At 46.9% G+C, this 22,885-nt stretch overlaps 1 protein-coding gene across 1 annotated transcript in view; it reads left to right on the forward strand.

Annotated features, from left to right (window-relative positions):
• Nucleotides 1-10,887: 10,887 nt before the first annotated feature.
• RARA (retinoic acid receptor alpha) overlaps nt 10,888-22,885 on the forward strand; it is a 188,310-nt gene continuing 176,312 nt past the window's right edge. The window contains exons 1-2 of the mRNA XM_083583147.1: nt 10,888-11,047; nt 11,218-11,290. The gene's annotated coding sequence lies outside the window, so the exon portion shown is untranslated. The remainder of the gene's footprint in view (nt 11,048-11,217; nt 11,291-22,885) is intronic.

Consider the following 22,885-nt stretch of genomic DNA (forward strand, 5'->3'; position numbering starts at 1 on the left):
CGAGACTTTGGGCTCCTAACATTGTTAGTAAAGCAAGACTGTGCACCACGGCAAGCCAGCTTTCAAAGAGTTAAAGGCCTAGAGCATTCACGGCTAATAGAAAGCAGGCTTTGGGAAGGATTGAGAGCAGATGGGCAGCTGCATTTTAAATCATATTTTGCTAGCTACCAGGACCTTGAAAGCGAGACAGTGCTTCGTACAGCATGGGCATCTATTCTCCACCCCAGGGCTGTATGTATTTTGAGTGAAAAGAAAGCGGGGTGGGGAGAGTCGGCAGATAAACAACGTGATGTTTTCTCCATCTGGAATTCATGTTTTCAGTCTATGGGGTTGGGAGTGGATAGGAAAAAGATATATGAAAAGCGCCCCCACAGACTTGAATAAATGTTAGCAGGGAGTGTTAGCTAGGGGAGAGGAGCACATAGGTACAGTGAAGGCCCACTTTCTGGGAGAGACTTAATTTTCTAATGACTTCTCAGGACATGTTCAAATGTTTTTGCTATGGGGCAGGGGGGGGTGTTTTTCTGCAAGATACTTTAACACATGGCCAGTGTTTGAAATTAGCCAGGCTCATTTTGCAACTGGTGCAGGTCCAACTGTGACCGCCTCTGGTTGCCAGGTTGGCGACTGACATCTCCATCTGGCTAGCCTCTTAAGCATTTTTAAGCAGGTAAGCAGGGGAGCTTATTCCCTGCATTTATATCCCACCTTTTTCTCCAAAGAGTGCATGGTTCACACAGACATACCCTCCTCAGTTAATCCCTACAATGACCCTGTGAGGTAGGTTAAGCTAAGAGGCAGTGACTGGCCCAAGCTCACCCAGTGAGCTTCATGACTTGAGTGGGGATTTGAACCCTGATCTCCCAGGTCCTAGTCTGACACTCGCCACTATACCGCACTGGCTTCCTAAGTACTTCTGCTATGGAGCAGCTATATAAATTAAATAGGCAAATAAATATGGGAAAAGGAAAATGTCACTTAGAGGAGAATCTGAATTTTTTTTTGTGCTTGGCTCTTTACTCTCAAGGCATTTGCATGATTAAGCTTTCATGGAAAACATTGAAACTCCCAACTCTGTTGCAGCGTGTCTGCCCACATCAAGAGACAGAAATCTCCCTGGAAAATTAATTGCAGTGGAAACCTAAGCAGGTCTTCCCCACAAACCCTGGACGGGTTGGTTTTGCTTCTGTCCACTTTCTGCTTGTTTTCTGGGAACAAGGTAGCAAGTGGGATCTTCATCTCTCTCTCTCTCTTTCTCTCTCTCTCTCCTCTCCCCCCCCCCCCCACTCCCCGCATCCAAAGCCCTTAATTGGGTTCTGAATCACATCAGCTTGCTTTGATCTCTCAGCCGGTTCCCACACAGCCTCAAGAACAGCCTCATCAGCAGTTTCTAATGAGCGGGCCGTTGGTCTTCTCAGGCCCGTCTTCCCGGTAATGAAGCGGCGAAAAAGAAATCCGGGGCTCAGACATGCCTCTGGCCGTAGCCTCGGCAATCCAAGTGTAAAGTTTGGAGCGACTCCGTGTCCCCCTTGTCGGAAGGTAGCGGACAGAAATGAGGTTGCTCTGAATTCCTCCAATAATAATAATAATAATAATAATAATAATAATAATAATAATTTATTATTTATACCCCGCCCATCTGGCTGGGCCTCCCCAGCCACTCTGGGCGGCTTCCATAAAAACCAAAAATACAATAAAATATCACACGTTAAAAACTTCCCTGAACAGGGCTGCCTTAAGATGTCTTCTGAATGTCAGGTAGTTGTTTATCGCTTTGACATCTGCTGGAAGGGCGTTCCACAGGGCGGGTGCCACTACCGAGAAGGCCCTCTGCCTGGTTCCCTGTAGCTTTGCTTCTCGCAATGAGGGAACCGCCAGAAGGCCCTCGGCGCTGGACCTCAGCGTCCGGGCAGAATGATGGGGGTGGAGACGCTCCTTCAGGTATACTGGACCGAGGTCGTTTAGGGCTTTAAAGGTCAGCACCAACACTTTGAATTGTGCTCGGAAACGTACTGGGAGCCAATGTAGGTCTTTCAAGACCTACCTTGGTTTACAGCTGCTGCTGGTGTGCGCTGCGTTGTTCATGAGAGGTCAAGCCCTCCTGCTCTGCCTTAATCCAGAATAAATTCCCGTCGCCCAATTATTTGCTCCCAACTCAATAATTTACATGAGATTCTGCAGCCTACTCAAAGGCATGCGTGGAGATTTGGAAGAAGGGAGAGATGCTGCCTTATCGTTTATTACCCTTCCTGTGAGTAGGACAAGGAGGTTAAAGGGCAGCTAATCAGTGCTTTAGGTGTTCACCATTAACTACGGGATATATTGGAGTCGCTGATGAATTGTACCTGCTGGATACAGCCCTGCTTGGATTATCCATACTGTGGTCACTTGACTGCAATGTGTTACTTGTCAGGCTGCCTTTGAAAGCTGCTGTTTGTCCAGAATAGCAAGACTATTTAATGGGCTCTGGGTGATTTGATCATATTAGGCCATTAGCATCTGCGTTGGCTTCCACTCCTGATTCAGAGTGTTGATCTCGGTCTCCAGTGTACTAAAGAGTTTGAAAACAGGTTACCTGAAGAATCACTTCCCTCTTGTATATACTCGGACCCTGAAATCAGTGGCCCTTTCATCTCCACCATGTGAGGTCTCCCGAGGAAAGGTCCTTCACAGTGGTGGCACCCTGGTTATGGTCAGACAGCCTTCCCCAACCTGGTGCCTTCCCAATATTGGGCTGCAACTCCCGCTGGCCCAGGCCATTGGCTAGACTAGCTAGACTGATGGAAGTTGTAGGTCAAAACAGCTGGTGGAGCCAAGGTTTGACAAGTCTGTGGTGCATGCTCCCCAAAGAGAGACATGCTAGGCATTACATTTGTAGTCTTTTTAGCACCCAGTGAATACCTTTCCCCCTTCCTCCACCTGCCCACACTTACAAATTTTGTGCAGGCAACTTTCCCACTTCAGCGAGAATTATATTCCTAGGTACCACCCATGTCAGTGAAATTGTGTATATTCGAAACACCATTGGAAAAGCCTGCAAACACCTGGTTCTGCCCTGTTCCATGATGTTTTGGGGTCACTTCTGTGTTTGGTGCGATGCACGTGTGTGCAATCACACACATATTGAGCATTCGTAAATGGGGGAGGGCGTTGCCTGTAATTTTGAATCCACTGATTTTTTTTGTGGGGGCTGTTCTGTACCTTAAAGCTTGCTTTATATTATCTGTGTATCTGTGATGGCCAACTTGGTGCCTTCCTGTTGTAGTTGGGACTACAACTCCCATGTTGGTCAGGGGCTGATGGGAATTGGAGTTCAGGAGCAACTGGAGGGCAGCGTATTGGTTACCCCTGCACTATAGAGTCTTATACTCTGCTGCTGGCGAAAGGTGTGTGCTGTTTTTATTCTGGGATTTGTAAGCCACCTATTTATAAGAGGGTGAGAGAAATGGCTCCAGGGTAAGAGACTGGAGCAGGAAAGGGAATCTAGGGAATTTTTAATCTTTGTTGGAAGCCGCCCAGAGTGGCTGGGGGAACCCAGCCAGGTGGGCGGGGTACAAATAATAAATTATTATATTATTATAGGGTGAGAGACTGATCAGCCTCGTTTCTCCCCTGGGTGTGGCACCGGAGGTATCATTTGAGGCAACCTGGGATGAGAGTTTGGGCAAGTGAGTATGGAGTATTGGTCACTGTGCCTGATGGGAGCAGGAGTCGCAGAGTAATATGTGCCTATTTTAAGAGCTGCTGGTCCTATGCATTTTATTTGTCTCCAGATTACAGTGGTACCTCAGGTTAAGTACTTAATTCATTCCAGAGGTCCGTACTTAACCTGAAACTGTTCTTAAACTGAAGCACCACTTTAGCTAATGGGGCCTCCAGCTGCTGCTGCGCCGCCGGAGCCCGATTTCTGTTCTCATCCTGAAGCAAAGTTCTTAACCTGAAGCACTATTTCTGGATTAGCGGAGTCTGTAACCTGAAGCGTATGTAACCTGAAGCGTATGTAACCTGAGGTACCACTGTATTGCACTCCTAGTCGGACACAGAACGTCCCTTGACTGCTGTCTCTTTTTCTTTTATCACTATGTGCCCTGGTGGGAGAGGGAAGAGGATTTAGGGATGCCTTAATTCCAGCTGTTACAGGCAGGAGAAGAGCTGAGGGGGGCAGGCAAAGAGAAGCGGTAGAAACTGGATGGGATGATGTCAGCTTCACCCATCCTTCTACCTCTTGCCATGGTCCAGGTTGCTCTGTCACCTAGCCTTTCTCTCACTGCAGTGCCCATAGCTCTCCTGACACACCTGGGATTCAGAAGGTGGCTTCTGCACAAATTGGGGGCCCACCACCCTCTCCTTTATTGTTGTTGTTAATTAAAACTTGCCAGTTGAAATCCTGCATGTTGAATTTCATCCCAGAAGTGAATTCTGAGCCAACGTAAGGAAGATGTCGGGAATACCTCTGGGGGGGGGTGTGCGTTAAGGGAGAGGAGCAATGCGATCTTTCCCCAGAGATACCAAACTTAAACTCTCTCACCTCATTTCAAGTCAGAGTTCAAACGCAAAAAAACAGCAACCTTTTTTAGAAAAAATAATCCATCTGCCAGACATTAAAAAAAAGAAAGGAGCTGAATCTGATTACTAAAAGCCCAGAGGGGGAGAACGGGCTGAATCCTTCCTTTAACAAGAAGTGCCGAGGGTGTGGTTGCACGGGGCTCTTGGTGGTTGTTTTTCTTGCATCTGTGTCCAATTGCTGCAAGACCTTCAGTCCCTGAACTGGATCCACGCTGGACCTTCAGCGCAATCATGCGGAGATCGGAGCATGATACACGAGGCCCCCCGACGGCTTGACCAGAGGTACGTTGATGGGAAGTTCTGACCCTGAAGGAACTTTTCTCGTCTTGGTATTCTTTTCTAGAACGCTGCCAACATGGTTGCATGCGGTGCTTTGCACAATAAACGAAAGGGGGGAATGGAAACGGTCCCGCTTCATGGAGCTTGCACTCCAATTTGGGCTGGGAGATAGATGAAAGGAAGAAGAAAGAATGGAGGAAAGGAAGAAAACGGATAGAGAGGACTCTTCCACAACTGGAATATTTTCTTATCAACCCACTGTACCAGACTAGTTGAAGGGATATTCATAGACATAGAATTATACCCTGTGGCAGTAAATTCCAAAAGTTAATTCCTGAACTTGCTAACAATACATTTCAGTGAATTGTCACCTGCCTTTTGGTAGTGTGAGATAGTCTCCCTCCCCACCCTCACAACCCACCCACTTCCATTATTCATTTATTTCTACACATAGCCTTCCTTTCCTCCAGAACTCAAGGTGGCAATCATGCCCCCCCATTTTATCCTTACAACAACCCTGTGAGGTAGGTTGGGCTGAGAGATGGTGACTGGTCCCAAGCTCACCCGGTGAGTGCTGATTTCAGCCCTGGTTACCCAGGTCCTAGTCCTGCGCTCCAACCACTGCACCAATATTACCTTCTTTGCATCATTTCACTGATGTAAACCTCTGCCTTCCTGTCTCACCCCAGTAATATTTCTCTGAATCCTAGATCTTAATTGGGAAAGTGCCTGCCCTTCCTAATAATTTCAACTGCCCCTTTAACAAAAATTTGGAGAATTGTTGTGTTTGCCCTGCATGAGAATATATCCTGGGTTGGTTCGCCGTAAGCTGTACCAGCTATTCTAATTCCCTGGGGGAATCTATCCCAAGGAAAAAAAACAGGTTTGCATGGATGTAGAAGGGTGGCTTTCAAGCTTCCTGCACCTGCTGCAGAGGAATCTGCATATTGCAACGATTCTGGATGCATGCAGGGGACAGACACAACATCAATTGGGATGAAGCGTAGGCCAGACTCGTTTGGTCTCCTCATTGTCTCACATGAAGCAAGCAACTGCCTCTAGAGCAAGCCCCACTTCTATGACTGTGAACTGGAGCCAGAGATGTGTTGGGGAAGAGTTGTAGCTCAGCCGTAGAGCGTCAACTTTGCATGCAGAGAGTCCCAGGTTTGATCCCTGGTGTCTCCAGGTAGGGCTCCAAGGGTCTCTTGACTGAAACAACAACAGCAAAAGACCCTGGAGACTTGCTACCAGTTTGTGTTGTCAGTACTAAGCTGAATGGACCAACTTAGAACAAGAGAGATTCCTATGTTCCTAAAGTAACCGCTTTTTCACGTTGAGGAGTTTCAGAGGAACTCTCAGGTTTCACCGGAATACAGTACGAAAGTCATTGCTGTGAGATCATATGTAGAACGAAACTTGGGAGGGAAAGCCCTAGGATTCTCAATCATCAATGGAGCCCTGCATAAAGTGATTCATAATTAAGCCCCTGTTTTGCCCAATGAAGAATGCGCTGAGCAACTCTGGAATTTGCAACAGTCCTAGAGGGCGAATCTAATAAAATAGGTGGAGCTGTGCATAGAACAAGATACAATGGAAAGATGTTGTACTGAAGATGCCGGAGCCGGAAAGGAAAAGGCGTAAAATGCAGAAAGTTCTACAGCTGGAGCTTTAATAGACAACCATCATCTCACGCTTCATCCGTTTCGCAGAACAGGATAGACAAAAGAGTATTTTCCCATGTGCACCTTGGTTGCTTGATGTCTGCAGCAGCAAGTGGGAACCCCATGGGTGAAAGGAGCCGTCCCAGAGGGAACTTCCATATTGCAGTGAATGCAGCATTTCTCACCCAAAGGGTGTTGTTAATAATAATAATAATAAATTTATTTATACCCTGCCCATCTGGCGGAGTTTCCCCAGCCACTCTGGGCGGCTTCCAACAAAAGATTAAAAATACATTAAAACAAAAGTCATAAAAAACTTCTCTAAACAGGGCTGCCTTCAGATGTATTCTAAACGCCAGGTAGTTTTTTATTTCTTTGACACCTGATGGGAGGGCGTTCCACAGGGCGGGCGCCACTACCAAGAAGGCCCTCTGCCTGTAATTTCGCTTCTCTCAGTGAGAGAAGGCCCTCAGGGCTGAACGATGGGGTGGAGATGCTCCTTCAGGTATACTGGACTGAGGCAGGTATTAATTAATTAAGGGGCAAGTAGTCCACGTTGCTGGGATTTTGTGTAGTGACTAAGCAACCAAGAGGTTTTTGGTTTTGTTTTTTCCAAACAGCCCCCCCTTCCTTAAATCTCTGTCATAAACTCCTTTTACAGGTAGGTAGCTGTGTTGGTCTGCCGTAGTCGAAACAAAATAATAATAAAAAATTCCTTCCAGTAGCACCTTAGGGACCAACTAAGTTTGTTATTGGCATGAGCTTTCATGTGCATGCACACTTCTTCAGATACACTGATAAACTCCTTTTGTTTGTAACATTATTTCTCAGCTGCTTTGCAGCCCTAAAAACCATCACACGCCCCTCCCAACTGTCTCATGTAAACACAGAAAAAAGTAGAACAAAAGCTACTTTAAAATGCAATAAAACTGACAACAGCATAAAACACCAGTTTGCCTTAGGCAACTTGTGCTCTTTCTTAGGCCCCCACTCCATGTGAAATAGGATGGTAAAGCTGACCAATATTGCAGGGTTTTTAAAAGAGAGTATATTATGGAAAGACAAATTGGACACGGACCTGTGTAAACCTCAGTATATTGGTAACTGTAACTGAATGATATACATGCACGGGTGAACCAGTTCCAGGTTCAACTTACCGTATTTTTTGCTCTATAAGACTCACTTTTTCCCTCCTAAAAAGTAAGGGAAAATGTGTGTGCGTCTTATGGAGCGAATGCAGGCTGCTCAGCTATCCCAGAAGCCAGAACAGCAAGAGGGATTGCTGCTTTCACTGCGTAGCAATCCTTCTTGCTCTTCTGGCTTCTGAGATTCAGATTTTTTTTGCTTTCCTCCTCCAAAAACTAGGTGCGTCTTGTGGTCTGGGGCGTCTTATAGAGCGAAAAATACGGTACGTGCTAAGTTAAAATACAGACGTATGTAGAACTAGCCGCCGTAGCTCAAGCTACCAGCTCGCGAAATACGAAGTTAATAGGGCTGCAGTGAACTCTGGTAAAGAAGCACTTAAAACAATTGCTTTCTAGTTTGAACTTAGAGATGTAGGAAGTTGCCTTATACCTTTGGTCCAGCTAGCTTAATATTACCTACACAAACAGGCAGCGGAAGGTTGGGGTTTCAGGCAAGGGACATTCCCGCCATACCTGCAGATTGAACGTGAGCCCTTCTGCATGCAAAGCAGGTGTTCTCCAACACAGCCCTTCCTGCTTGCTTAGAAAAAGCTGAATTGTGATTCTCCTTCAACGTGGCCCAGTTTTCCCACCACTGGTGAACAGGGGTGCTAGAAAAGGGGACAAACTGCCCCCGCAAGGCAACACAAGGTGGGACAGGATTCTTAATTAAGACCAGTCCAAGGGGGTGATCCTAACTGTCAGCTTCCTCCTCCTCTGTTTCAGTGTAGAATTCAGCAGGAGTGAAACTAGAATGAGTTTGCTCTGCCTGCTGTTAGCTTGGGCTCCACCTATTGCCCTAGCTACCCGTCTTCCAGTCCCAATGGGCAACTGGGCACCACTGCACTTAACTGCTTCTGCTCTTGATTTTGGCGTTCCCAAATAATGTTTATAGAAGTTGTGGCAATTAACACGGCGCTGTGGGTTAAACCACAGAGCCTAGGACTTGCCGATCAGAAGGTCGGCGGTTCGAATCCCCGCGACGGGGTGAGCTCCCGTTGCTCGGTCCCTGCTCCTGCCCACCTAGCAGTTCGAAAGTACGTCAAAGTGCAAGTAGATAAATAGGTACCGCTCCGGCGGGAAGGTAAACGGTGTTTCCGTGCGCTGCTCTGGTTTGCCAAAAGCGGCTTTGTCATGCTGGCCACATGACCCAGAAGCTGTACACCGGTTCCCTCGGCCAATAAAGCGAGATGAGCGCCGCAACCCCAGAGTCGGCCACGATTGGACCTAATGGTCAGGGGTCCCTTTACCTTTACCTCTTCCCAGGGAATTCTGGGAACTGTAGGTTTGTGTCATGGGCTGCCTGGACACAGAGGAATGGTGGAAGGAACCAGTTGGGGAACCACCAAGGGAAGAAGGCTCAGAGTCCAGGGAGCTGTGGTGGGACAATTATGAGGGGTCAGAGGGAGAAGAGAAGGAAGTGTCGGAAGCTGAGGAGGTGACCGGGCTTAATGAGAGGGGAGAGTTTGTGGCAGAAGAGTGGGATGAGGCAGACCAAGAGTCAGGCTGGTGAAAAACCTTGGGTGTCTCTCTCCTGCTGCGACAAGCTCCCCTTGACCCTTGACCCTTGTCTCCCAGAACCAGAAGAGGGTGAAGGAGAGGTTGGCTGCACGCAGGTCCATTCTCCAATTGCTTGGGGAAAGCCCTGGTGAGGAGGTGGGGACTGGCAGGTTTGGCAAGTGATTTTCGTAGAGGAAGACCACCAGGAATGAGCTGCTCTGCTTATTAGGCCTGACAACCAACCAACCCTCCAGAGAATGAGTCTCCCCCACCCAATAAAAGAGTAGAGTACTCCTTTGAACTGTGTGATTACTGATGCTCCTGTGACAAGGAGTCTCCGAACAAATCTCAGCACCTGGGGGGAAAGTCATGATTGCTTCAGGTGGTACAATGCTGCTCTGCTCTGCTCTGCTCTGCTCTACAGACGGGGCCAGTTAGAAAGCCCAGCAACCTCTAACAAATGACAGTGCCCCGAATTCTTTTGAGGAGGAGAATGTGCTTTGGAGATAAAAGTGTGTACATGGCTTAAGATGATGGCCCCAGTGACTCCTGCGTGCACCCTAGGGCGAAGAAAGTGTGTGTTTTCTTCAAAACTGCTGTTCTTCCTTGTATGCAAATTTATCAAATTTCGGTTAAATCTCACATTGACTAATCCATATGTTTTAAATGGGTATCTGGCAGTGGAGGGCTGGCGCCCATTGAGACTTGTAGGGCCAAGGGCATGGAGCCAGAGCCAAGGGGAGCCCACTAAGTATTCTGCCTCCAGTATTCTGTAATGGTGGGGCAGAGCCCCATTTGCCATATTGGACTGTAATGGTGGGGCAGGGCCCCATTTGCAATAGCTTTCCACTGACAGTGCTAAATTAAATTTATTACTACTACTACTACTACTACTGCTACTACTGGAAACCAGGCAGAGGGCCTTCTTGGTGGTGGCACCCACCCTATAGAGCGCCCTCCCATCAGATGTCAAAGAGATAAGTAACTATACAACCTTTAGAAGACACCTGAAGGCAGCCCTGTTTTAGGGAAGTTTAATTCTGTTTTTATATATGCTGGAAGCTGCCCAGAGTGGCTAGGACGACCCAGTCAGATGGGCAGGGTACAAATATATTATTATTGTTTTGGGTTTTTTTATTATAAACCATCATGCCAATATGAATTTCATTTAAAAAGCGTTTTTAAACCATTGGAGGCAACCAATAAATGCTGAAATGGTGCTTTGCTTCGAATTTGTGTGAGCTCCGCTCAGCCTAACTTATTTCACGGGGTTGTCGTGCGGGTAAAATGAGGAGCAGAAGAACTATGTGCGCCGCCTCGAGCCCCCTGGAGGAAAGGCGGCGTCCACATGCAATTGAATAAGCAAGTAAGCCTTCGGATTCGCTCCAAGGGGCGAATAATGCGCGGAGCGGCGGCGGCGGCCCTTCCGAGGTGGATCCCGCCCAGAGGAAACGCCGCTTGCTCCGCTTGCCTCCTAAGCCAGCCTGCAAAATCGGTTGCAGCTGCAGCAGCACCTCCTGTCGATTTCCGACTCCGGCTTGTGGCAGCGAACTTTGGACTCGCCCTCGCCCTGCCCCGCCGCGTCTCTTCCCGAGCGACCTTTGGCGCCGAATTGGAAGTTTCCAAACAAACCCGGCGCGGCGTCGTCGCAGCTGCTGTGGGGAGCGCAGAGGGGCCTGGGCGAGGGGGAAGGAGGGTGTTAGGACCCAGTGGGAGCGGACTTCGCCTTGCAGCGTGTGCAGACAGTCCATGCGCTGAGCGAGACGGAGGGGGAATCCTGCCCGCCACCAAAGGAGGGCTTCCCCCAGGACCTGAGGAGACCCGGCTCCCTCGGCAGCCCCCCTGGACCTGGACAAGGTAAAAAGAAAGCTCAGCTCTGTGCCTCTCGCTCCCCTCACATGCCAGCCCTCCCCGCTAAAAGAATATAACCCTCGCTGCATTAAAGGTACAAAGAGAATGCTTTGCCATTAAAAAAAAATGTTTTAAACCTTGCTTTCCCCCCCTTTTTTCCTGTTGTCTGATATTAGCTTCCACAGCCCCCCAGTCCGCAGATGCTGGCCATGCAGAGACCTCTTCCCACTTAAAAGTTGTGCACGGGAGGTAAGTAGCTGAATCTGTGACTGTTCCACTTTTGCACCAATTCCCTCTCCTCTTCCTCCTCCTCCTCCTCCCTCAGCGCTCGAAGTGCTCCCCTTTAAATTCAGCCATGGAATCCCCTTTCAGCAGGGAATCCAGATCATCCTTGGTTTAGTTGGGATAATGTTTTTGGGGTTTCCCCTCCTGGGAACTCAGGTGTGTTTGGTGTTGAGAACTTTGCTTAGCACCTATAGCTTGTCCTAGGGTTGGTGCTGAGAAAAACAAGTGACCAGGCTGGTGGCGTTATGGTGGAGAGTTGACCTTAGAACTGGGTTCAAATGCTGCTCGTCCATTCATGGTGCCTTGGGGTAGCTCATGGTCTCTTAACAGACTGGGGGTAGAAACCTCATGCGCACACTTGAGAGGTATAGCAAGATCGGTGTTCGAAACTCCCATTGTTCAGACGCATTTTGCGACGTGGAATTTCATTAGCGCAAGCAGTTTCTGAGCTTTGGGCGCAGTACTGCGCCTAAAATTTCAGATTAAAACTGCAGAATGGAAGGAAAGGAGGTCCTTTTTCTGCCTCCCCACTTCCAGCTACTCTGTGAAGACTGGAGAAGAGACCCTCTTAAGAATATTAGGGGGGTGGGCAGGGGAAGGACTAGACCGTGTGAAAAATGAACATATTTTAGCTGCAGTTCATTCGTTTTCAATAATGTAACCGGCTGTACTTTTGAATAAGTAAGGTATACTATTCATTGTATCAAATTGTAGATTTCAACGGGAGTCTCATAAAGTTCAACGAAAAAAGCAGAAGACCCAGTGGATCAGTTCATTCTCTAGTCAGTTCATTCATGAGGTCCATACATGTAAAAGTATCTATTCCACCTGTCTGTTAAAAGAGTAAAATAATCCACATGAAGGGTTATTACAGTTCCACAGAATCCTTTCGCAGAGTCTAAGACAAGGGTTTCCGGAATATTAGCCTTGTTTTGCCATCCTAGGCTTCATCAGTAGAACAGGCTCATATGTAATATTGCAACCACTACTATGCAATAAGATCCACTATCCTGTAATATTATGGACCTTATGCATGAACTGATCCACTGGGTCTTCTGCTTTTTCCGTTGAACTTTATGAGACTTCCGTTGAAATCTACAATTTGATACAATGAATAGTATACCTTATTTATTCAAAAGTACAACCGGTTACGTCTTGTGTGTTTATTGGGTATGTTTCACGTAACCATAGGTTTGTTGTTGTTGTTTTGGTTCATTCATTTTCAGCTTTGTATTCTTGCTATAAAAAGCGTGCCTAGACATTCTGTTGTTGCTTCCATAACCCAGGTTTAAGGTGCCATTTACCTCCAAGCTTTTATATATCAAGTTTCTAAACACTGGAAAAGAAGTCCATTTTTTAAAAAAAAACCATAAGAGTGGCTAGCCTGTAGCCTTCTAGGTGTTGCTGAACTACAGCTCCCGTGAGTCCTAGCTAGCATGGCCAGGGTTGATGGGAGTTGCAGTTCAACCGTGTCTGTAGGGTGACAGATTAGTTGCCCCATTTCAGATGGGGAGCTTGAGGCCAGTGTCCCACACGGCAAGTTAGTAGCTGTTGATCAAGCTCCCATGATCAACTCCTTAGCTGCTTAGGCCTCCCTCGGGCCCATAGCTGTCAACGTTTTCCTTTTTTTAAGGGAAATTCCCTTATTCCGAATAGGAATCCTTGCAAGAAAAGGGAAAAGTTGACAGCTATGCTCAGGCCCCATTTGCCCTATATGTTTTAAAACAGTATCATACCATTTTAAACAGTTGTGGATCTTCTCCCAGAGAACCTTAAGGGAGCTGAGAGTGGTCAGGAGACGCCTATTCCCCTCATGGAGCTACAGTTCCCAGAGTTCCCTGGGAAGAGGGATTGGCTACTAAAACCACTTTGGAAACTGTTGTTCTGTCAGGGGAATAACAGTCTCCTTTCATCCTTCAGGTAGCTTAACAAACTACAGTTCCCAATATTCTTTTTTTGGGGGGGTGGGGTGGGGGGCTGGAGAAGATCCATGACTGCTTAAAATTGTATCACGCTGCTTTAAATGTGTAGTACAGATGGGGGCCTGTGTATTTTTCTTGGCTGTGTTGAACAGATGTGTGGGTTCAAATCCATTTCTCATCATAGATTGCTGATGCCATTGGGCAGGTCCCCTCTGCTGCCCTCAGTCAGGGCCAGCCCTGCCATTAGACAGAATAAGGTAGCTGGCTCAGGTGGCAGACGTGGTGGGGGCAGAGAGCAGCATTGAGGGATTGTAGGAAAGCGCTGCTGTGCCGCACCCCGCTAAGCTAGCCTGCATCCCTTAGGGTGCTCCCCATCACCAGTGTTAGAAGATTCAGCTGCTAGTTGAGTTGGCTACTGTATATAGATATGTAGGGGGGAAGTGGTGCTGCCATCTTTACCTTTGCCTCAGGCAGCAAAATGGGTTGGCTCCAGTTACCTCATCTGCGAAATGCCCGATTAGTTATGCCCCAATCTTTGTAGGGATTTTGCAAGGCAACTCAAGATAGAGGTGCTTAAGCACATTGCACAATAAAAGTGATTTGTGTAAATGACTCAGCCTCGTGAGATGGGGAGGCGAGACACACAACGTCTGCAAGAAGTGCTGACTTATACAATGGCCTGGTTTGTGCTCAGTGTACTTCAATTTCCACCCACACATCCTGGCTTCATACTCTGCCCCCCACATACAACCCCCCCAAAACTTACGCCGTCTTATTTGTGATGTTTCCGAGACAAACTCACAAATTTGTACTAGGGTCTTCCGTCTTCCTAGCAGGAGAGGAAAATCAAAACAATCCCCAGGAGTCAATAAAGCTTATAGAGAATTATTGTTATTGTTATTGTTAATTCCACCCATCTGGGTTGCCCCAGACACACTGGGTGGCTTTCAGCAAAATAAAAGAACACCATAGGGGTTACTCTCTGGTAGTGCTGGTTGGGGTTGATGGAAATTGTATTCTAATGCATCTAGAAGGGACCAGGCTGCTATAGAAATGGCTAAATATTTTGGGACTTTTGGAGTTCTGGGGTTAGGGAGAGGCAACAGCAAATAATATAAAGGGAGAACAAGATGGAATATGAGGGAGAGAGAAAAAAGAAAGAAAGAAAGAGAGGCCTTGCGCTGGGTGCCTTCAGCAAGTAAAGTGAGATGGGTGGCTACAAGGGAGAAAGGGCCTTTTCCGTGGTGGCACCTCTTCTCTGGCTTTGAAAATATCACAGAAATGTAGTAATGTGAATCCTTCTTCAATTCAGATCTTGCATTCTCTAGGAAATGTCATCTGACATTTGCGGTTTATAACAGCTACTATAAACCAAAGTCCATGATTGTAATATTTTGTAGTTTGCTGTTATGTAAAATATCAAAACACAGAATGTTGGCTCCTGCCCACAGAGGCATATCTGGTGTCTTCTTTATGATCATTCTGGTGCCAGACTCCCCCCCCCTTTATTCTCCCAGGTCTTACTTAATCAAAGACAATGAACTATGATTTTACTGTTTTGAACCACTGTTTATGTGCTGTGTAGAATTTTCTTTGACCTTCTGGTTTTATTCTCTCTTCTGGATTTATTTATTTTTAAAAAATTCTGCGAGCAATTTTATGATATGGTTATTTTGCTATGTATTTCCATAGTATTTTATACTTCTAGGTTTGTGAGCTATACAGAAAGCAGTGTTATTGGGTAAGCGTATGCAAATTATAGTAAATGGATCAATTTTCTCTCCCTCGTAATTCAAGAATTCAAGGTCACCCAATGAAGCTGTTGTTTCTCCCCCAGGATTGCTAAAGTGAAGTTTTTCTTTCTGTAACTTATATTCTTATCAACAACTACCATGAGAGATGGTGAAGGCCCTGCTTAAGATACTCTTTCTAAAGGATAATTTAAAATTGTATCAGTGGCTATTTGCTATGGCAGCTAAATGGAGATTCCATGTTCAGGAACATCATGTCTCTGAAGCCAAGATGTTAAGGGCAGATAGTTTTTTGTGGGGAAGGAAGAAAGTCAGTAGCTGAGAATACATTACTGAAAAACTTCAGCTGTTTGGGGTGGGGGGTGTTGGTTGAATGGTGATGTTGAGAGTTGGCTCTTGGCTTCACCTATCTTCTCTTTCCATATTTTTTTTTGCAACGTCTGCTGAAGTCCATGTTATGATCTCTGCCTGTGTGATGTGTAGATAAACCTGAAATAGTGACATGAGCTTGTGGTTCTGATCAGAACATCTGGTGCATGTCTTTCCCCTAAATTGTTATGATCAAAAGCCTCCATCTTCTTCTTACCTCCTGCTTCTATCGTATTTGGTGTCTTGGTTGTGGGGATGGGGGAGATGGTAATGGCTTCTTAGAGAGGTGGGGAGAAACTACAAATCGGAGCGTCTCCAACTTCCACTCTTTAATCATAGGTCACTTCTAGGCAATCTGTTTATCGAGCAGTCAACCCGGTTCGTTTGCATAAAGTTTGCAGGAAGGCTAGACAACACTGGCTATTTATTGAACCTCCGGGGTGGTTAAGCAATTGTTATCTCACACTTTCCAGTGCAGTTTTCCCATCACTTGACATATTGCAGAAAAAGGAAGGTTAGAGATTTCTTTGCGGGGGAGTGAGAGTGGGCTTGTTGCGCAAGGATGCCAAATCAGTTTTAATTGCTCAACCCAGATTTGCTGGAATCCGACCCCCAAAGTAGTAGCAACCTGGAAGCGCACTGATTCACTTCTACATGAAAAATCACTGGATTTCTCATAGCTTTGCCTTGCCAAGCAAGGTGTGTCGGCCTTCGTCACTATGTGGTTTTGGGTGGCTGGTGAAGACATGTTTGCTGGAAAAGACTTTTCAATTATTATTTTGTGTGTGTGTGTGCTTGGTTGTGTTTGAATTATTAGTGTGGATGATTTTGAGGTGCTTCTTAATATATAACTGGGTGTCATTTGTAAATTGCTTCACATTTGAAAAATTGTCTTTGGTGCTTTGACTTGCCAGCCGTCTTGGAAAGGAGGCAGGATATAGGTTTTTTTATTTTTAAGTATTTGATGCTTGACTAATCACAGTTGTCTGTGTGTTTGTGAAGGGACTCTACAGAAAGCCAGAACTGCGAGTGGTGGCCTCTTTTGACCCTGTTTCTTCATTCTGCCAAATGACCTGTGGTTTCATCAGCTTACACAAACAGCAAGTCCACTTCCCAGCATCTCTGTATTGTGGTGGTTGCCGCTGTCAGGAGCTCATCCTACACTCGAGTAGGACCCTGGTAGAGACACATGCCTGACTGGCATGTTCTCTCCCCCCTGGTCGATTGTTCTGGAGCTTCAAAAGCTTTCTTCAGCCCGAACATCACAGCGACCGATGCCAACAGACATCGGCACACTTAGGGATCCACAGAGTCTTCGCAGCTTATGTGACAGACCTCAGCAACTCAGCATTTTGGCTAATCTACTTTATTTACGTATAAACACACACGGAGCACTGCAACATGGCTCCCTCTCTCTCTATCATCAGGCAGCAAAGAGAAAAAGAACAAAGGACAATAGTCCCACTTCACAGAACACAGTAACACAAACATTCTGTCTTTGTCACTTCCCACTTTGTGGAGTCAAAACATATACCGTCATGTGATGGACAACAATCCCATGACTGCAATCATGGAGCAGGAATTCTAACAGCCGCATGTGTGCATGAAGGGCCTTACCTGTGCGCCTCCCCCCTCCAGTCCCTCCACCTTTGCAAAGTGGACTAGCTACAGCCAGCTCCAAACTGTTGTTTTGTGGATAGGTGTTGCCCAGTGGCCTATGAAATCTATGGCATTCTCTGTGGCAGCCTCTTTAATTGTGGGACTTCCTCTCCACGTAAGTGTGTCTGGCACCTTCACTGTGCAGCTTTTGGCAAGTGCTGAAGATGCACCTCTTTTACCCTGGCTTTTTGACCCTTGAAGTGTATATTTTTGGAGCCCACCTTATTTATGTGATTGTAAAGTTTCTTTACACTGTTTTGAATATTGTGTTTAAATTGTTGTAACTTTCCTTTGGACTTTAGAGTGAAAGGCAGGTAAATAATGATGATGACGATGACAACAACAACACAAGGTCCAGTGGCTCGTGTAAATGGCTATTAATGGGCAAAAGCTAAGTCTGTGTGTGTTTGCAAGCTTTTCGTGCTACGTAGAATTCTCCCTTGACAGTGCGATGGTGTCTGTGTCCTGCCCCAGCGGGCTGGGAGGGTGCTCCTGTGCATTTATTTATCCCTCTGCTGACAGCGGCAGAAGCTTCCTCTCTTACTCCTCCTCCTCCTCCGTGTTGTCATCATCATCCTGCGAAGCCACAAGCTGCTAGCGGCAAATCTGGGTCATGAAGATGGGGGAAAGCAAAGAGGCCCGGCTGCTTTTGTCAGTGGAATATAGAGAAAACATAAGCGATAGGGATGGCTGAGAGTGGGGAGCCTGGAAGGGCAGCTGTTCTCATAGAGGCACCGGACCTGTGGCCGTCCACATGTTGTGGACTACAACTCCCATCATGCCTGACCGTTGGAGATTCTGAATAGGGCTGCCTTGAGCTGTAATTTAAACAAACCCCTGTGTTGCAAAATATGAGTCAGCAATATCAAAAGCAACACGATGGCCAGAAACAATTACAATATGAAAAACTTTATGGAATAATTCAAAACATCAAAACTAACAAACTGAAGTCTCTGAAAATCCTTAAATGAATCACGGTGCCAGACTTTACCCAGCGGAGAACAAGCTGTGAAGCTTTGTATAATCCGCAAATGTCCAGTTCTGATGCCCAACTCTGAAATCTGCTGAACAGTGTTTCCGGATAACAACTACTGTTTCGTTGACTTCTTCATCTGCCAATTAGTTCAACACTCGTAAGTAGAAAGGTATGTAATTTCTTCATTAACCAATCTTTTTTCGAATAGATATAATATACTTGAGAATGAAAAATACACTGGAACATCGCATGAGTGTTGAACTAATTGGCTGATGAAGAATTCAGAGAATTCAACTTTTATTGCATCCGTAACCACCTGTTGGAAGACTCAGAAAAGACAAAGGAAAGTACTTCTTTCCCCCCACTGTGCAAACTTAAAACCACGGCATTCGCTCCTACGGGACGATGTAAATTGGATGGGTTTAAAAGGGGATTGGAACGAGTTCCTGGATGGCAAGGCTCTCATTGGCTACTAGTGATGATGGCTTGGTCCTATCTCCACTTTCAGAGGCAGCATATCTCTGAATGCCAATTGCTAGGAAAGCGTTCTTGCAGTTAGGTTCTGCATGAGAGCCTCCCATAGGCATCTAGTGGGCCACTGTGAGAACAGGACGCTGGACTAGAGAGGCCTTTGGCCTGACTCCGCAGGGCTTTTTGTACATGTTTTATGTTATTTGGCAGCTCCCGCAGTCCCAGGGATCCACTGCACTTGCCAAATAAGGGGGTCTTTGACTGCCCCCCCAAACCTGCAGTCATTTGTGGGATTTATGGTAGGGGACATCTTCCTCTAAGACCTGAGTTCAAGAACCCCTTTGAAGCCTATTGATTTCCACCTTGGCCTACACCAAGAACATGCAGGGAGACAGCCACAGTGATTATTATTTTTTAACTCCAAACCATTGTCAACCATCCAAACACCTCTCCTTCGCATGTCAACGTGCACATTAATTTTACACCACCTTCCTTAAAACTCCAGTAGACAGGTATGCAAGCCAGTGCAAAGCATCCAGGTTAGGATAACTTGACCTCTTTTAGCAAGGCCTTAGACTGAGTGGCCACATTTCCTCCTCTTGCATTGCTGTTCTCTGCTGCTGTTTTGTTTGTTTTGGCTATTGCTTTGTTTTGTAGTTTCATTCTTTGATTTCAATATAATTTCAACTTGTTTTAATTGCGGGTTGAGTTGTTGTTTTTTTGTAACCTGTCCTGTTGACATTTTGGCAGAGGGTAGGCTTATGAAATGAATAAGTACCATATTTTTCTTTTCTTTTTTTCTGAGTGAATTTTTATTGTTATTGTGCTATTACAATTTGTTGGAAAAGAATATGTAAGGAAAACAATAAGTACCATATTTTTTGCTCTATAAGACGCACCAGACCATAAGACGCACCTAGTTTTTGAAGGAGGAAAACAATAAAAAAAATATTCTGAATCTCAGAAGCCAGAACAGCAAGAGGGATCGCTGTGCGGCAAAAGCAGCGATCCCTCTTGCTGTTCTGGCTTCTGGGACAGCTGCGCAGCCTGCATTCGCTCAATAAGACGCACACACATTTCCCCTTACTTTTTAGGAGGGAAAAAGTAAGTCTTATAGAGCAAAAAAATACGGTAAATAAATGACGTTGGCCTGATGCAGTTGGCCAGTTGTACATTGGCCTTGTGCTGCCATTGGGCACAGAATGCAGCCAGGGTTACCCTCAGAGTGTGTGTGTGTCTGTGTGTGTGTTTATTCTGCCCTAAGTGAATTAAAATCTACCCACCGCTTCCCCTGACATGTCCTGTCATATGTCTGGGGGCCCCTTGGGACTCCCCCCAGAACTCCCCTCTTGCTAGCCCTCCTTCCCACCTTTCCTGAGTGATTTTGCCTAGCTGGAATATGTCCTGGAACACTCAAAATGTATCTTGCTTGCCTGGACAGAGGGAAGTATGTGACTGCGTGCAGCAACTAGCCTACTGTTGTACAAGGGCAATCTGCCCACTTCTGCCTCTGTGCCATCCACCAGTGCTGAAAGCTGACCCAAAGCGAAAGCCCTCAGCGCTGCCGATAGGAAGTACACAGGTACCAGGCGCCATGTCAGCAGGTTCCCCAGACTCTGAGCTCTTCTGTATATTCCTGTTTCCATAGGACAGAGCCGGCATACTGAAGGCTTGTGGGCCATCCCCATCCCCCCTGCACCTGGTTCACCAGCAGCGGCCGACTCAGAGGTGGCCTCTCCCTCGTTGCCACTCCCAAGCATCACGGGTCCACTGCTGTTAAACACAAGGTGCTAGTTTCTGAGCTGGCAGAGTGGGCGTCCATCTTTCAGTCTTCCCAGCTCTGAAGAGGAAGACACCTCTGAGGGCTCTGGACTCTGCAGGAGCCCCAGGGATGTTCCTCCCTTCGGCATCAGGAAGACTGAAGGATGGCTGCATGCCAGCTCACAATCGGTATGTGTGTGTATAGCTATCTGGTTGCGTTGCATGGAGTGTGGGCTGTGCAGTTTCATGAGCATATTCCCCAGAAAGGCTTATAGGTCAGCATTCCCCACCTTGGTCCCCTCCAGGCTTTCTTTTGGACTATGGATCCCAGCAGCCTGAGCTGGCTGATGGGGATGGGAGTTGTAGTCCAAAAACATCTGAACTCTATATGTGAAAGTCTTGATGGAGCTTCTGCTGCTGGTTTTCAAAACCAAATGAATCTTTTTCTGTTGCGCTGCCCATCGCGAGAAAAGCAAGTCAATAAAGTATTAGCAATAGTTTCCGCCAGAAAGTAAGACAAAGTTGATTGTGAAAGAGAGTCTTCTATCTTGAAACCCTTCTCCAGTAACCTCCAGCTCTGCTTCAGTGCCCGCAGCCATGATGTGCCCTGAGTGGAATAAGCTGGGGTTCCTGTTGGGACCACACTCTGAAGATGTGTGCTCAAGATTTCATACGTTTCAGAACTGAATCGTGGTTCTGGCTGTAACCCTCAGCTTGAGCCTGCCTGACCAGGCTCTGTTGAAAAGGCGTTCTGTCCAAGGCGGCAAGGAAAATCCCAGCTGCGGTCCTTGCTCTTCCGTGACTTATTCAGGCATGAAACTCGCTAGGCGATGCCGTAGCATCGAAGGGGTGTGTACGGCTGCAGCGGGGGCTGATCCATTGAGGCAAAGGGGGCCCTGCCCTACCCACCTCACGCTTGATTCCTCCAAGCCCACCTATCTTCATACTTCCAGCGAGTCCAAAAGGTGGTCCTGGCTGCCAGCTTCCCCCCTCCTTAGTCTCGGTTTCGTTGCTGTGGAACTCAACAGGCAGGAAGATGAGGATGGGGACGTAAAGTAGAATTGTTTGTGTCTTGTTCTCATTAGCTCAGGCTCTGTGTTGTTATTGGCTCTGGCTCTCTGGCCTGCCTGTCTCCCTGCCTTCTGCCCCAACATCCCCAAACAGCAGCAACCACTGCTGATGATCAGATCTCAAAGAGTGGTCCAAAGCAGGGAGGGAAGTGGGGCTGAGCTAATGGGAGCTGTGTGGTGGCCCTTTTTTATTTTTGCAGCTCTCCTTTCCCCCTTCCATGACCCACTTTCCCCTCTTTTCTGTGCCTGAGAGTGTTTTGGAGGGGAAAGGGCTTGCAAAGTCTTGGCTCTTTCCACCCCCCCTCCTCCCTTGATGTGGGGCAATCCTCCTCTCGCCACTAGTGCTAAGTGGAGGCTGCGTAGAGGGTGTCCTCTTGGGTGCCAAACTCCCTTCCTTGGAAGGTCAAAGCTCTGCGTCTTCTTGTGATAGAAAGAAAGAATGTGAAGTGGGGAGGGGAGGGATGAGATGCCAGTTATCCTGTCCTCCCCCCCCCCATCCTGCTTGGCTGCCCGCTTCTGTGTCCCTGTGGTTTCAGCCGACCAATTGAATGTCTGTGTGAGCTAATCAGATTTGACAGCTGAGAAAATACTATGTTGGCTTTTAAGGCCAGAAATTGACAGAGAGAGTGGGGAACGGGCCGGGTGGGAGGCATGGTACGAAAGGAAATGTATGTTTTGTGTGCAGACCGATCTTAAAGGGGGGAGGCTTTCCCTGACTACTTGGTTATAGAATGCTATAGAGTCTACCTTTAAGTGCTGAAAATTCAAAGGAGAGGAAACTGGGTTTGGATACTTGCAAGGTGAGGCCCTGCGCTGTTTCTGAGCCCAGGCACCACTGCTTCCTGCAGCAGGGAGTTCCAGTAGTTTGCAAGAGAAGCATCCCTTCTTATGTGGAATGGGTGCTGGGCAGCTGGTGTAGGAAGGTGGGTCGGGCAATAAGTAGAGAGTTGAGGAACAAAGAGGCTGCCGTGGAAAGCACCTCTCCTCTCCTGCGTTCAGGTCACCTCCATACCATACATTTAAAGTTCATGGCTTCCCTCAAAGCATCCTGGGAACTGTAGTGGCAAAGAAACATAGCAATTTGCCTCTGAGGCTTTGCAAGAAACAGGCTTTCTCTTGATCATCAGTCTCTTTTATATCATTTAATTGGCCTTCACCCAGAGGTGGGAAGACTTCAGGCTTGTAGGGTCTACTATTTTTTTACTAGAGCACCAAGATCCACCAACTAGTGCATGTTGGAGAATAAATTCATTTAGAAACAACACATTCTGAGCCCATTGACTTGTTCTGAATATCGGGACGGAGTAGAGTGCTCAGTCTTTTCACGCCAAAGTCAACTCCTGGTTCCCCCTGCATACACACATGCACACATGCTTCATCCATTTCAGTGGTGTTATTTGGGAAATTTGACAAAACATTTTGCATTGGTTCTTCTGGAGCAGGAGCTCTCCTACTGCCTGCTAGAGATGATTTCCGAGGTGTCTTCTTTTGTTGCGCATAAATACACAGGTTATTTATTTCTCCTCCAAGACCCAGAGGAATATACCGTAGTTGTCTACTACCTCTGTTTGCTTGTGTAG

Source organism: Podarcis filfolensis (genome assembly GCF_964270895.1).
Source record: "Podarcis filfolensis genome assembly, chromosome: 13".
NCBI lineage: Eukaryota > Metazoa > Chordata > Lepidosauria > Squamata > Lacertidae > Podarcis > Podarcis filfolensis.